The sequence below is a fragment of the Leptinotarsa decemlineata genome, unplaced genomic scaffold (assembly GCF_025532065.1).
Source record: "Leptinotarsa decemlineata unplaced genomic scaffold, Ldec_3_MD MMD2_tig00000090_RagTag_RagTag, whole genome shotgun sequence".
Taxonomy (NCBI): domain Eukaryota; kingdom Metazoa; phylum Arthropoda; class Insecta; order Coleoptera; family Chrysomelidae; genus Leptinotarsa; species Leptinotarsa decemlineata.
Window position 1 is genome coordinate 5,334,525 of NW_027412541.1, and position 15,455 is coordinate 5,349,979.

Genomic DNA, 15,455 nt, shown 5'->3' on the forward strand with positions numbered 1-15,455 from the left:
GTTACATGTAAAGATACGACTTTTGATATAGTTTCCACATCGCAGCCAAAAACTTTCTTTCCCAAAAATTAATCACTCCTAAAAATATAACCCCTTCAATTCAAATAAGTAGATCAAACTCATTCCGTGACATTAAAAATCGTAATTCATGAATGAATTGTGTGTATTTTCTATAATGTTATCCAATTTGGTACTGGAGAGCCCTAAGGCAAGTATCTCATGGCGAAACATCGATGTATACCAGTGAGGATGACAGTGTTTCATGTAAGTGCGATTTGTTACATTACTTTTAAAGTAAAACTCCTGTGAATGATATCTGAATTTCATTCCATAACAAATGTTTGGAATACAAATTGAGTAGAGAAAAGTATCTCCTGTATAATTCAGTGTTCGCATAAAAGTTTTTGTTTCGAAAGATTTTTTTTCTTTCGTGTAATTCCTTTCCTTTTTCATAGAATTTTATGTTTTTTATTCTTTCTTTTTGCACAACTTCGGTGAGCTAATGTGGCACAAACAACACAATTTATCCCGTTTTTTACACTTTCATTGCAGTATTTGCAGATGAACGATAATGACACGTCTTTCGCGTTTGCCGCCATATCTGAGCGTAGTCCTTATAAAACTTTCTGAGCCACTGCTTCGCTCAAACGATATTTTCTCCCATCAAGAAACAGTGTAAAATTGAAACACGAAATTGTTTTTGATCCATTATTTTGAAAATAACAAAATTAGTGTCACTCTTAGCACAATAACTCACAAACTAATAAATAGAATATCATGATATTTCAACAGCTTTCTTTTGAAAGTTAGTACTGACTGAAAAAGCGGTGAAAGCAATAATACTAGCACCATCTATGTGTTAGGCTCGAGACTTTTCAGCTCATGGAGAAAATCATAATCCTTCAATCAGAAATGAAAACTATAGGATGGCAGTCAAGATGTGGATCGAAATCTGGAATTTCCTAGGTGTTTTTGATTACTGCTAATATTAAGTTCGAAACAGACGATTTGGGGTTTGTGAGGATGGAGAAAGTCTCTGAGATAACTAAAATGTTGCTGTAGAGAGTGTTTTCAAAATGGCGACCAATATATGAGCAAGATGGCTTCCATGGATTATATAAATGAGAAGAAACAATATTTTGGGATGTGCGTACTGAAGTACGTTTATTGAAACGAAAGTGAACTGACAACAAAAAATAAATGTTTCTTCCACATACTTACCTGAAAATAATGAAATGTGGTCCCTGTCTCTGTAGTATTGCAAGCAGCTTTATCGGACCAGAACCTGTCATTGGCATCGCTTTAGGCTTTGCCAAACAAACATTGAACACCTGGATGGAAAGAGATTTATGTACGTCTGGCAGAATCTTTCAGGATTGGCTCACTCCAAGGCGTTTATTCACCCTTCGAAGCTTGATACCAAACATTTGCTGGACTACAGTAGGGATGAACTACGAAGTCTAACAGGCCTTCCTACAAGGTCACTGTCGTTTGAATCACCATCAGAGATTCGGACTGTCGGAAGACAGTGTGTGTCGCCTCTGTTTGGAAAATGATGAAACAGCAGAGCACATACTTTGTGCCTGCCCCAAATTAGGATTTTAGAGTTCGGCAGAGCCATATTCTTACCATCTGACCCGAAAGACCACTCGCAATACAAACTAATCGGCTTCGTTAAGAAGCTGGGTTTATTTGGTCGAGTGTAAATAGGTGTGAGTCACAATAAACCTATGCGGGTTGTGATGGAGGGTCGAATAGATCAAATCACATTGGACCTAACCTAACCTAACCCTGTTTCTGTAATATATACTGACATCAATAAGTTACAGACAATACCTCAGAGCAATAATTTCTTTAATTGCTCTGAGCACAATACTAATTCCATCGTCAAACCACATGGCCTCAATCCAAAAATGTATTTTCTTGGCTATAAGCCTATTTTGTTTTATATAATTCAAATATTACAATGTACAATTCACTTACCCACATAGCAATAGATATTCCAGGTATATTTCATGAATATACATTTAAGGATATTGTATTATGCTATGAATATGCCATGGATATATATATATCTTCTGGAGAATATTCCCTGGAAGTGCTCCTGGCGAACCTTTGATATATTTTAAGAATATTCCTTGGGAATATTCTTGGAATATCATATAATATTCTTAGAATATCTAAGGTATATTCTATTAAGAATATTCCAGGAATAGAACCCGAGGAATATTCATAAAATATTCAGGATATTCTTAGTTTATTGTAGGAATATACAATAGAGAAACACCATAGAATATTCTTTAAATATATTTTATGAATATTCTAGGAATATTTGGAATATTCCAAGAATGTGACGAGTAACCGCTATTAGGCATGTACATATTGCATTTTGATACAAGATTCACACAAGTAATAAAACACATAATATTCATAAACAAATATATTTTAAAAACAATATACACTGAAATATTTGACGTTTCAACCAATATTAAAAATAAAAAATCTAATTCAAAATTATTCCTGAATACTGTCATATTACAAATATTAGAAATGTATTCAAATTAGGATGTTCCTACTCTCAAACAAATGTATACTAAAAAATATGCTAAAATAACAACTCTGTGAATTCATCAGCACTAATTAAAAAATAATAAATATATCATTTCATTGAAAAAGAAAAAGTGTATTACATCAAGAAATAGGTTAGGTTAGGTTTCTCACTTAAAAAAATAAACTCACAAATGAAGTATTTAAAATGAGTGGTATGATGGGTTCTTCAATGAATTTCACTTACTTGAAGTTATTCAAACTTTGCTCACCAGAATAGTTTTCCTTATATTTGTCCAACAATGCATCAGCCAGTGTTTCAATAGTAATACCTGGAACAAAATGTACATTACCGTTCATTATCACTATTTGAAAGTGGCACAATAAAACTGGAATAAAAATCAAATAGATATTTTTCGCATAGGTTACTCATGAACATTTACAACATTTTATGACTTGGAGAACAACATGCATTGTCTTGTAAAAAAGTAATCATTACGTTTTCAGTTCCTTGGCGCACCTGCCTGTACCAGGTACCACTCTGTTTTCTTTTGGGCAAATTGATACTATCTTGAAAACGAGTGATAAAAATTATGAAAACAAATGATACAAAAAATGTGTCATTCACTTACTTTTCTCTATTGAAGATACACAACTGAAATCATTCTAGTTCAAACATGTACTTAGTCAAACCAACAAATCCCACACACCAACTCTCCTCGAACCTAAAATGAGGTATAGTAGGTTAATCACCATGACTTTACTATCGATACTATTGCATTTTACTTACTTTTCTTGAAGACTGAATAGATACAACTCTCCTGTTTGAAGATCCAAAATCAAACTATTCGCTGTACTGCAAATTGGACAACCCCAAATTATAAATGGTACACTGAACGTGACAGAATTATACTTTGATAATAACACCAACACACCATGCATTACACACGCGAACCTGCCACGTCAACCGCCATGTTGAATCAAATGTCGAATTTAACGCAAACGCAAATGTACCATGCATTAAGGGACAGCCGCTTTCACAGAGCTTATTCGACTGTTGCGCGCTACACTTCAATTGACCAATGAAAAACGTTTACTCCAATTATTCACTTCCCCATTTCTCTGTTTCCAGGATTTTTCGCTTTGTAATTAAATAATTTCAAATACAAAAAGATAAATAGGATGAGAATTAACCAATTTATTGATGCAATTGGTTCATTTATTGGCCCATTCAAATTTTTTTGTCGTTTCTAACAGTTGCTGTTGGAGCAATTCATCCAGAATCTTTGCGTTCTTTGTGTTAACCAGTTCAAAAACTGGTTAACACTATCAGGGTTATATACATTAGGTTATGCATTCGATTAAGATCTTCAAATATTTTTGTTTTTAATAATATTGAATTATTTGAATACGTTATTATAAGATAATTCAAAATTCCATTGTATAGAATATTCCAAAATATACCGTGGGGATATATTCTAAGAATATACCATATGGTATATTCGAGCGACAATATTCTTAGAATATTCAAGGGAGAATAATTCATTTATAGACATTCTATGCACATTCTTTCGGGAATAATCCTGCCATATTCATTCAAGCATATTCTATGAATATTCTAAAGGCATGTATATATTCCAAGAATATTCTATGAATATTTGGAATATATACGTTCGTTTTATGATATACAGGGAATATTCCATGAATATCTAGTGCTGTGTGGGTATCTTGATACTTCCTGTTGCCTGACAAGTGAGCACTGATGATGACGAAAGTCGAAAGCGCTTTGCAAGAATTTTAAAATATTATACACTTTAATGCAAAACCTCTTCGATTCATCAATTCAAATAAGTATATTCAGCTTTTCCAAATCCTTTTAATTCCATCGTGTCATCATCGCTTAATATGCAGGCGAAGCTCGTCATTGTTTATTCGAATCCTTCACTCCTGCATTAATCTGTGTTCAAGCAGATTTCAACATTAAATGTCCAGTTCCAGAACCTATTGACTATAATATTTTGTTATGATTGGTAAATTCAACTACAAGCGTTTGACATTTCTCTGCCATACGTGTGACATATTACACGTAGGTTTAAGTAACGTTACTGTTCCTATTCGCTGTGGTTAACAATTTTTTGCTAAAAAAGTATTAGACCAAAAAGAGTATTTCAGTACTCACAATCAATCCTTGAAACCCAACATCGTTCACAGTGATAAAAAAACGGAACGAATTTAATAACCACATAAAGACAACACTATTAAGATGTGGAATTCGTTTCGTAAGAAAAGAAAGAACGGGTAAGGAATATATGTGTGAAGGTTAATCTATAGCGAAACTAATGGTTAGTCCAACTGGCCACTAGAGCCTAATATTGCACAGCGGTGATCTAGCAGTAGTCCTTTGCCCTCTAGAATTGCCACCGTGCATCTCAAAAACAGGTACCACATTCCTGACAGGAACATAGGTTGATATACTACTTCAATGGAGGTCTTGAAAAGAAACATATTCCCACACCATTCATTATGAATTTTGAAAACTGATAAGAAAGGACTCCACAGTCCAGAACAAAACAAAAATAGACAGGTTCACAATTCATAAGGATCAGCTTCTTGAGCTGCACTAGGGGTCGTCATGGATGTTAAAACGCTGAATGGACACTTCTTTGAAGTTAGGCATATATAAAAAAAACACTAGATAATTCAATAAAAACGGTCGATGTGGCTCAATATTTCCATGCCCATCTCAGTGTTACAGAATGAATGAAACATATCAACTTTTATTCAACCAAAACGTTCATTTCCTAACTAACATTTCTTTCAAACAAGAGAACACATTTACTTGGACATAAAATATAAAATCAACGGTACAATAATAATGAATAAACTTGAACAATAATTCTAGGTTAGAAAGTGGATTTCACGTTTACTGTACCATAAACTCAAGAATTCATCCGGATAACGGAATGAATGAATTTAAAAAAACAAATATTTCGAAATTAGTACAGAAATTCATTACCGTTGCATCTAGAGATCGTTTCTCCGAAAATGAAATTTTTCTACATTTTCCTGTATCATTTCCTCACACGGATATTATTCAAATAAGATATCAGTCGCAACTAGTATTTGCATTCATGAAAACCGTACAAGACCTTCTATGAAATTACCTCCTATCTTGAGATATTGTTTTTACTTTCCGCGTGTACCACCTGAAATTGTCGGCTTATGGCTGAAACTCATTTCTCACCTCTCTGAATTCCGCATGGGTTTGTGATTCGGTATTATACATATGATTATAAGGCGGAATAGTCCTGATCTGGGCAAATTTTATAATATATCTTGCACAGTCACAGTATTCAAAAAACTTTCATGGTTCTGAAGAGAAGAACAAAACACAATCACCGCTCTAAGAGCGGTGGCTGTGCGAAAGTAGCGATTCACATTGGATTCGAATCGCTGGAGAATGAATCCATTTGAAAAACGTTCTCAGGAAGTTTTTTCCACATAAACGCCGTTCTCCAAACGAAAGAGTTCTTGAACAGTGGAATTCGAGGTGTACTGAGTTGAATTTCGAAACGATGAGCAGTCACAGTGCGTCGCGTTTTTTGATATGTACCGCTCTTGGTGGAACAAATGTGCGAAATCACTTGAACACTTCCCGTGAAAGTATCTATAGCCGCGAGGCAAATCTCCAACCTTTCTTCGATGTTCCAGACTGTCAAAAGGTTGCGAGTGATGTTCGCGTCTTCAATCAGGTGGATGGATCTTTTCTGAATGGAATCCAGCTGCTTCAGGCTATGCTTAGTGGCGGAGCTCCATACATGAGAACAATACTCCAAAGAAATTTTGATCTGAGCTTTATAAAGCATTAAAATTTGCTGAGGTGTGTAGTTTTCTGGTTCGGAACAGTGTTCCAAGTTTTTGAGAAGCAGCCTATACAATTCCAGTGACTCAATTGTGCCATATTGATGATCGGTCAAGATGTTGAAGCCATCCAAATATTTAGGGATATGGTGGTTTACGCCTTCTTTTATGATTTTCATATCACTGATAGCAACGCGACTGGTATATTGTTATTTGGCAGATTTCTTTGCCCTTTTTGGGAATAAGCTTAATGCGAATGATCTTTCAACAAGAAGATAAACCCCTTTCTTGTAGGACAGGTTGAAAAGTTTGCAAAATACTAATACAATTTTCAATTACGATGGCGGGCATTTCATCAGGACCAGACACCTTGTTGACGTTGAGCTGACATAATTCGCCTGACAAGACTTTGTCGGAAAGTTATTTACGGCATTGTGGATTCTAGTGTGAGAATAGTGGGTTGTGCCTTTCCCAGAAAATCGACTGTGGAGTGAGACGCAAATTTTTCGGCTAGAATTTGCTTTTCCTATAGCTGCTTGTATTAGTGATGGATTGTGGATTTTGTAAAGTTTTGATTTACAGCTTTAACTACCGAAGAGAAGGACCTAGACCCGTTGGGATTGGCAAGCAGTTCATCCCTAATTCTCTAATTGTGAAGTTCTTTGCTTTCATTCATTCTAAGTTTGCAGATTTTGCGAGTATCAACAAACTTGTTTCGGTTTTCGTTTAAATGAAAAAGGAGTATATGCATCCGTGGATGATAGAATCATTTCAAAGTATTCAGAAGAATGAGTTGATGGATCATTAGAGCTGAAACACACATCTAGACAAAGGAAATTTCGGAAATAGTCTCGAAGATCCTTCCACTCAGCAGATCTGTAATACCAATCATTACGCGTCTTAGATTGATCCCCAACATTTATCGGTAATTCACTCAGCACTGAAATGATTTTGTGATTAGAAGCTCCTAATGGTGACCTAACGGTGTGTGTAAATTTCTGGATGGGTTCTTAGAAATAGATCCAGATGTCTAGCGTATTCTCTAAGGAATCCTGGTTGTCTCATTGATAATCTGAGCAAGTCCGCTGCTCATTGCAAATACCTCAGCTTCGCGTCCTTGTTTGTCGTTTATATTTGAATTTTCGAACCATTCGATATTCTGGACATTAAAGTCACGGTATATGGAAATTTCGGTACTGGGATGATTGATTTGCAAGAAGTCAATAGTGTTTGCAAGTGAATAGAATAGTGCTCTATATTGTGTATCGTTTGGTGGTCGATAAACGCAGCATACGAATTCACTGATCTTCTGTGATATTATTTTGAACCACATAACATCAAAGTTTTGGGGTTCCAGTATTTTTTCTCGTTGGTAGAAGAAATCGCTTCCGATAAAAAGAGATATTTCATAGTCACGTCTGAATCGGGAGTAGAAATCATAGCTGGGATAAAAAAAATTGACGGGGTTTGCTGAAGCACTGACTTTGGTTTCTGTGAGTGCAAGAAAATGAGAACTATTTGTTTACATATGTTGGTGAGTTTATATTTGACGTGAGTCCTCTCATATTGCAGAAATGGATTTTGAAGTTGCTAGTGGGCCTCTTAGCAACTGCAGTTATCAAGCTATTTTCACGTTTTATTTCGGAAGTATTTTGACCCTATGAGCGCCGTTATGCAATTTTGCCTTACCTTTCCACCCTTGAAACAAAAAAGAGCGGCACAGTAACAAAAAGATGGCCCGAAAGCAACTTCTCGCTGCCTATGCCGTTGCAATGGTATCTTCCCAGATACTATGAGAAGTCAATTTTCCCTCTGGAAGACTTCCTCACCCGAACTTTCGGCATCTACAAAAAATTACCGATAATATATTTTCTGTTTGAACCGTACCCAACCGTCCCCAACCCCACTTTTGGTAAAATATACTTCATAGTTACGACAGTGATAATAACACATTGAAAATATTCACCATTCCTTATTTACGCGTCATAATAATCACAAACACGCATTCAATATATTCACTTTGGAAGAACAGATAATATAAGCATACATGTCAGAAGAGAAATACTTAATTTTGGGTAATAAAAAATAATACGGCGTCCTGCACACAACGAAATTACGCGAAAAGTGGCGCGACACTGAATTCTTGTTCGGACCTGTATGCTTCATTTTCCCCTTGCACCCTCTCAACTGTTTACGATATATTTGCACTGTTTCAACAGTCGTTTGTTTCAACCGTACCCAGTCTACCCTAAGTGCATTTCAATTCGTTCTCTATCACTTCACAAAACCATTTTTCATCTTTTTTTTTCTGGCGCATAGAAATTTAAAAATGAGTTATTTAGATATAGGATGAATTGCAAGGGTCCTAACATATATCCTTGCGAAACACCGTATTGCGAAATTCTACGATTACTAAATAGTCCTTTCATATGAAAATGTCTTCCAACGAGTTGATAAGAAGAGGAAAGCTAACGGTGTTCAAAGAAAAGCTTTCGTTAGGTCTAGGGATATTGTCATCCAGTGAATCTAAAACCATTAAGATTACAGAAAATTATCAAGGCATCACCTTAACGTTTCACGGAACCACTTTTACTGCTCTCAGTGAATATTTAAGGTCAGACATAAATCAACCACTGTCTCAGGATACTCTTTTGAACGTGTATATTACTGTATATTCATTATAATCAAATAATAATCTCAATGGAAAGTTAAACCAAGTCGAGCTATCGTGTTTCATTCGAAAAATTGCAACTATTATTGCTTTAATGATAAACATGGGTTTTTATTGATCGTAGGCCAGATTTCGCTGAAACACCAGCGTGACTCTTTAGAAAATCAGCATTAGTAAATCTATACCATATTATCATGCTTACACTTTCGTGTTTTTGTTCATTAACGGTTTGAGTTTATACAGTACTTAATAGGTATTCGTCTATTTTTAGGATCCGTTGAATACTGGAACTGGAAATTTGGTAATGGAAATATTCATAATTGAAATAATGTATCAACTTACGTCATTAAATAATCCATTTGGCTAAACTCAACTACAATTTGATGTGATGTATACAAAATGGATTAGCAAGAAAAACACTCTGAAAGAATATTAAAAAATTATTCAGAATGCTACGTTGATCATCTAAACTATTTCTATTACAAAAGGGGTTATTGAGAACAATGACATATACTGATGAATTGAATCAGATATCATGCACAGGATCGCTATACAATGTAGAAGATGGAACACTGTCATCCTCAATGACGGACTTCGATAAAACACTTGCTTATTGCTGCTTCAGCACCAGTCTGAATAATATCACAAGATAAAGTACGCGACTCATCTTTGGCGTACTGTCATCAATGCCATGAGTAGATTCAACTCATTCGTGACAGATAGTACTATTATTGTGGATGAATTGTGTGCTTCATCTTATTATGTTGATCATATTGGCGCTGAAGAGGAGAAAATGCAAGTGCCCTAAATCAAATCAAATCAAAATGTACTTCATTGCAATGCCAAAATAATGTAGTGTCATCTGCGAATTGGGTTATATTTGCAGCTGTATAAATACGGGTTAGGTCGTTAATATATAACAAAGAAGAGAATTGGACCTAGAACCAATTTTTTGTGGAACAGCACAAGTAACTGTCTGGGAATAAGATATGTTGTCAGGGAGTTTAACATTTTGAGTACGTTCTGACAGGTATGATCTGAATCATTTCAAAGATATATTTCCGAAGTCATATACTTCTAGTGAATGCAACAGAATTTCTTGATCTACTGTATTGAATGCTTTCGAAAGATAGCAAAAAACTACCGCTGCAATTCCATGATTATTTAAATTGAGATATACGTTTTCCGTTAGATGAAACAAAGCATCTTCCGTGATTTTCAAACTTTGAAACCCAAATTGACTGCTACTAATAATATTATGCCTACTAACAAACATCACAATTTTTTGTTTTACAAGTTTTCTATGATTTTATCGACCTTAATTCAGCAGGATTGTTTGTGTCGCTTCCTTTGTGCAAGCGAATAACAATGTTTATTCCGAAACATCGGTGCGTCTCATTGAAAATGACAGTGTTTCTTGTAAGTGAAATTAACAGGAGTGCTACACAATATTGCATGAAAAAGAGGTGAAATTTCACTAATATGGAAAATAGTTATTCTCAATGGCTCTTACTTTCTCGCTTTTTTAGCACAATCTATGTTAATATAGATTAAGTTTTTTCGGAAGAGCTCCTTTTTTTAGTTTGTGTCTGAAAGTAACTTCTTTGCATGATCCATATACATCTTTGTAGAAAGTTCATTTTCAAATAATTGCTTTCTTTCTATCTTTGAAAGATTCTCACATTTTTTGTGGAAATTGGTGCAAAATTGCGCATTTACCTGACTAACAATATTCCGTTGAAAAAGTTATGGAATTCCGTTTATATCCGGAGATATCCGGAAAAAACAGAAATTTCGGAAAATGGTTTTATTTTTTCTGGCTCCATGTTTCAAAGGATTCAAAAAATAAATTCCACTTCCACAATGTCACTTTTTCCCTGCTACATAATGGTGTTTTCAGATTTGCTATCCGACGTTTTGTCTTCCGGCCACCATCATCAACATTATTTTTTCTTATGGGCGCTATATTCGATTCTTTCTGTTTTGAGTAAAACCAGATTTTACTTTTTCAATGACGTAATAGGCTTTGACTTTGATGTTTCTAAATTTGACTTTCAATTTATTACACTCAATGACATTTTGTTATTGTACAAGTCATTGAATTTTTGGCGAAAAATGGCTTTCACGAAAGAAAAAAAAAGATATATAATACAAATTTATTACAAATACGATAAAAACAGTGTTAGGAAATGTATTTAAACGTGTATCCCGAAAGACAACCACATCGAACTATGTTCAAGTTATTGGATCAAAATCTTACCGAGTTTGGTTCTTTTGAAAAGCCAATGAAAACATACGGAGTCAGATTAAACAATCAAAATTTGATAAATGAGGTGTGTGTGAGGTAAATTAGACATAATATGCTTTCATTTTTATTCTTTATTCACTGCACGATTAATTTCCTCCCTCACCAATCTTCCAAACTCTCTAACAATACTGTGTTGAAGGTCCTCAATATTTTGATATTCTCTTTGACCATAAACTCTATTTTTTAGTGTACATCATGTTGAAACCAGATGTTGTTAGAGTTAGCCAACGGTAGATCATCCAAATAGTCTTCCAAAATCGATATTAAAAACTGGTGATAGGTTTCTCCATTCAGATTTCCGTCAAATAAATGAGGACCAAAATTTTATCTTTATAAATTCCTGCCCACACGTTAATACTAAATCGCACTCGAGGTCCTTTCATCTGCCCAAATTACATTTTCAAGGAAAACAGGAATATCAGGTCTTCTTATTAGCCAATTATAAAATTCTAAGCGCCTTTAGGGATCACCTGGATGCAAGTTTTGAGATATATCTATTTTGTAACATTTTAAACCATTTTTTGAGATGTCTCCAAGCACGGTCGGTAGCCAAGCGGTTCGGCGAGGGTGCTTTGTTCACTCGCTCGAATTGACTGCCGTGTTGGTTGGTGGTTCAAGCCCTAGTCTGAACGATCGATCTTCACTTGCTATCGTCCAACCCGTGTTAGGAGTCACACGTTAAAAGGTAAGACCTCGTTAATCCTTATCTCGCACAAGTTTAGACTTCTGAGGGTTGTCGTTCGTAGGGGTGCGACAGCTGGTTAATGAAAAAACAGATTTTTTTTAAACATGTATGACAAATATTAATTTCGGAGATAATTTGACGTGTAGATTTCCCCAGGTTCATGTTTATCTGCAAATTATTATTTTTTTTTCTGAAAAAGACACAATATCTAAGTTACCTCATAAATACCTCATTTATCAATTTTTCTTTAGTTCTTTAGAACTAAATAAGAGCGTATCGCTTGGTTAGTAGAACGCCCTTCAAATATTCCCCTTTTTTTGTTGAATGAACATGATCCAAAAGGAAGAAATAGAAAGATGAAAAATATCAATATCTACTATTCCCGCTCCACAAAATCCGGACTCTTCTGTGAAAATCAAATTCCACCCCAACATGAATGAACTCTTTGCCATATAATGGCAGAATATTATCGTTCTTTCATCTTCATTGATATTCAAATCACATAGTTTTCCAAGACATGAGAAAAGGTCCATTAGTTATTGATTACGTCATCGAAATGTATCTCAGGACTTTGGATGGAAGGCCCCCTCAGCAAGTACATTCCAGTGAGACAACTTAGTCAAAAACGTGATGGAAAAATTAATAAAATTTAAAAATTCACTTTTCAAACTCCATCGACTCTACTCAGGCCACTTTGTTGATATGGTTATTATGATTACAAAATTTATTGGTGGAAAAATGACTTTTTCTCAAACTTTGAAATACGTGTTCAATACGGCAGAATATTATTCTTGTCACATTGTTATTCTTGGAATCCACATACATTCATTACCTACTATTTATTTGATTTGATGAACATGACAGTTTCAACTGCTCACTGAAAGAAAAACATAAAGTTGACATTCGATTTATGTAAATTGAAAACAAATGTTATGATACTTCACATAATATTTTCATTCATGAAATCTACTATTGAACAAATATACTCAAATAAACAATTGCTCACTGTTTATTCAACAATAACAATAATTCGCATCAATCGCATTGATTGTTATTATGGATACATTTCAATCATTAGGTACCTCAGAGATTTCGTTGAGGACAGAACACTACATGAAAATCTCCAAGGCGCTCTCAGAGCGGTACCTATGCGAAAGTAGCGATTCACATTGGATTTGAATCGGTGGAGATTAAATCCATTTGGAAAAACGTTTTCAGTAAGTTCATTCCACAAATGTGCCGTACTTCAAATGGAAGAGTTTCTGACCAGTGGAGTTCGAGGTGTACTGAAATACATCTCAAAACGATGAGCAGCAACAGTCCGTCGCGTATTTCTGATATGTACCGCTCTTGGTGGAATCAATTGTGTCAAGTCACTTGAACACTTTCCGTTGAAAGTATCTTTAGAAGAGAGACAAATTTCCATACAAGTCCATGATTAGACGTAATGAGACAGGAATAACAAAATTGTCAAGGCTTTCGCGGCCGAAATTTTCAGTGTCACTATTTTCCGGGTTTGAAGTCGGTGGATTTTTCGAATTTCATCCCGACGTTTTGCTGGCGCCAGTGTCTAGGTTCCTCAGAGGTTTATACATGCACAGTAAAAATAAAAATCTCAAAGTGAAGAAAATTATCTCGATTTAAAGAAATCTTGCTCGCCTATATTCATGAAGAAATATTTTTTAAACTGAGAAACATATTCTCTCAAGTTGAATTTGAATCATTATTTCAAATGGACTGAATAAACGCTTCTTTTGAGTAAAAAAAATATTCCACCAAGATTGTGCATACATTTCAATAGGAATCATCACATTAGCTCAAGAGAAGTAAATATGCATTCTTCAGTCTGAGCAAAATTAATCTCGAAGCAAAACTGTTTTGGGTTTTGTTTTTGTTTACTTGGAACATTATTTAAATGTCTCCGTATGGGAAATTAATTGTTTTCCTTTGAAGAGAAGCATTTTTCATTGAAACACTTCTATTTGTATGAATTAAATAAAATCATTTACTTCATCAAAGATTAACTTATGCTTCTGTTTATTAACTGTCCTTCTCATTTGGATGTATTTAGTTGCTTGAATCCAAAGTATCTCATCTGTATAATGAACAGGTGATAAGGAAAGAAACTAAATAATACATCACATATTATGATTGGTTCAATTAAAGTAATTGCAAATCATAAATATTATCCTGAAAAAGCATGTGATAAAAAATAACACGTAATAGAGAACTAAATTTTCCTTATTTGAGAAATCATACAGTTATACAAATAACATAAATAATTATTCAATAAGAAAACATATATAAAAAAGGGACATATTCTTGACAAATTGCAAATTAACAAATAAAATGAAATCGAAGCCTATAAACAACATTACAACTCAGACAAGAAAATTAATTAATTCATCAGTGATTTTACACAATTGAAGTTTTCAAAACTAGATGCCATTCTGGTAAATAACATTAAAAAAATCGCTGTCGTCGATTGAGTTCTGCATTCAGCTTTTGTTTATCTACAATTGCCGGAACATCACTTGGATTCTGAAACAAAAAAAGAAATCAGCACATCATTCTTAGCCACTATTTCAAATATATAGAAAGGTAAAAATATGAAAGCAGCAGCCACTAAACCAAAAAAAAAAAATGTTTCGAATAAAACCCTGTTTAAAACCCTGTATGAAATGTTTCGTTGAAGAAAATGTAACTCATGATCATACAGACATACTTGAAGGAATATGATTCGCTATTTAAATAACAGCATTCACGTTTTTTTTTTGGAAATTCATATTTCATCTCTAGTGAGTTTGGTAATATTTCTACCTATTTCTTACATTCCTAAACGAAAACTAACAAGTAATTTCAAGCTGAGTAGGATTTATTCAATTTGTTGCCAATGAATAACAAAAAAACATTTCTGAAGTGATTACAGAAAGCAAAGACGTTTCGGAATTCAACAAACATTTACATGTTGAAATCAGAAAGTGGCTGTCACATATAGAAGCTTTTTATACCTACTGGTGCCTTTTTTTGGTATTTTTTGTATTATAGTATATTGTAGGAACTATAAGTACCTCTATCTTTCAATAAAAAATGAATTCGGTCTAAAAGAAAATCCAATTTCATTTAGAGAAAATATTCTTATTTGAAACAAGATAAAATGTATGTTCAAAACAAGAAATTGGCAAATCTGAATCAACGCTGAGGATTTTTCAGTTTAAATCAATATACACTTGCAGAGCTCGGCAAATGTAATAATTCATGTGTGAAAAATTACGGAGCATTGTTTTAATTTTCGCAAAATGAAGGCAAAATTAAGAGTTGCTGTCAAAGTTTACCACTTTCTCTTCGGTACTACGTATACAACGCGGTACTTACTAATATAG

At 34.2% G+C, this 15,455-nt stretch overlaps 1 protein-coding gene and 1 long non-coding RNA gene across 2 annotated transcripts in view; both read right to left on the reverse strand.

The window, feature by feature from the left end:
- Positions 1-15,455, reverse strand: part of Oamb (Octopamine receptor in mushroom bodies) — a 692,882-nt gene that overhangs the window by 144,612 nt on the left and 532,815 nt on the right. The gene's annotated exons all lie outside the window — the stretch shown is intronic.
- On the reverse strand, positions 2,527-3,804 carry LOC141481205 (uncharacterized). Its single transcript, XR_012464811.1, has 3 exons — positions 3,338-3,804; positions 3,180-3,272; positions 2,527-2,879 (listed from the first exon to the last, which is right to left on the reverse strand). It is a non-coding gene; the product is annotated as an uncharacterized lncRNA (long non-coding RNA).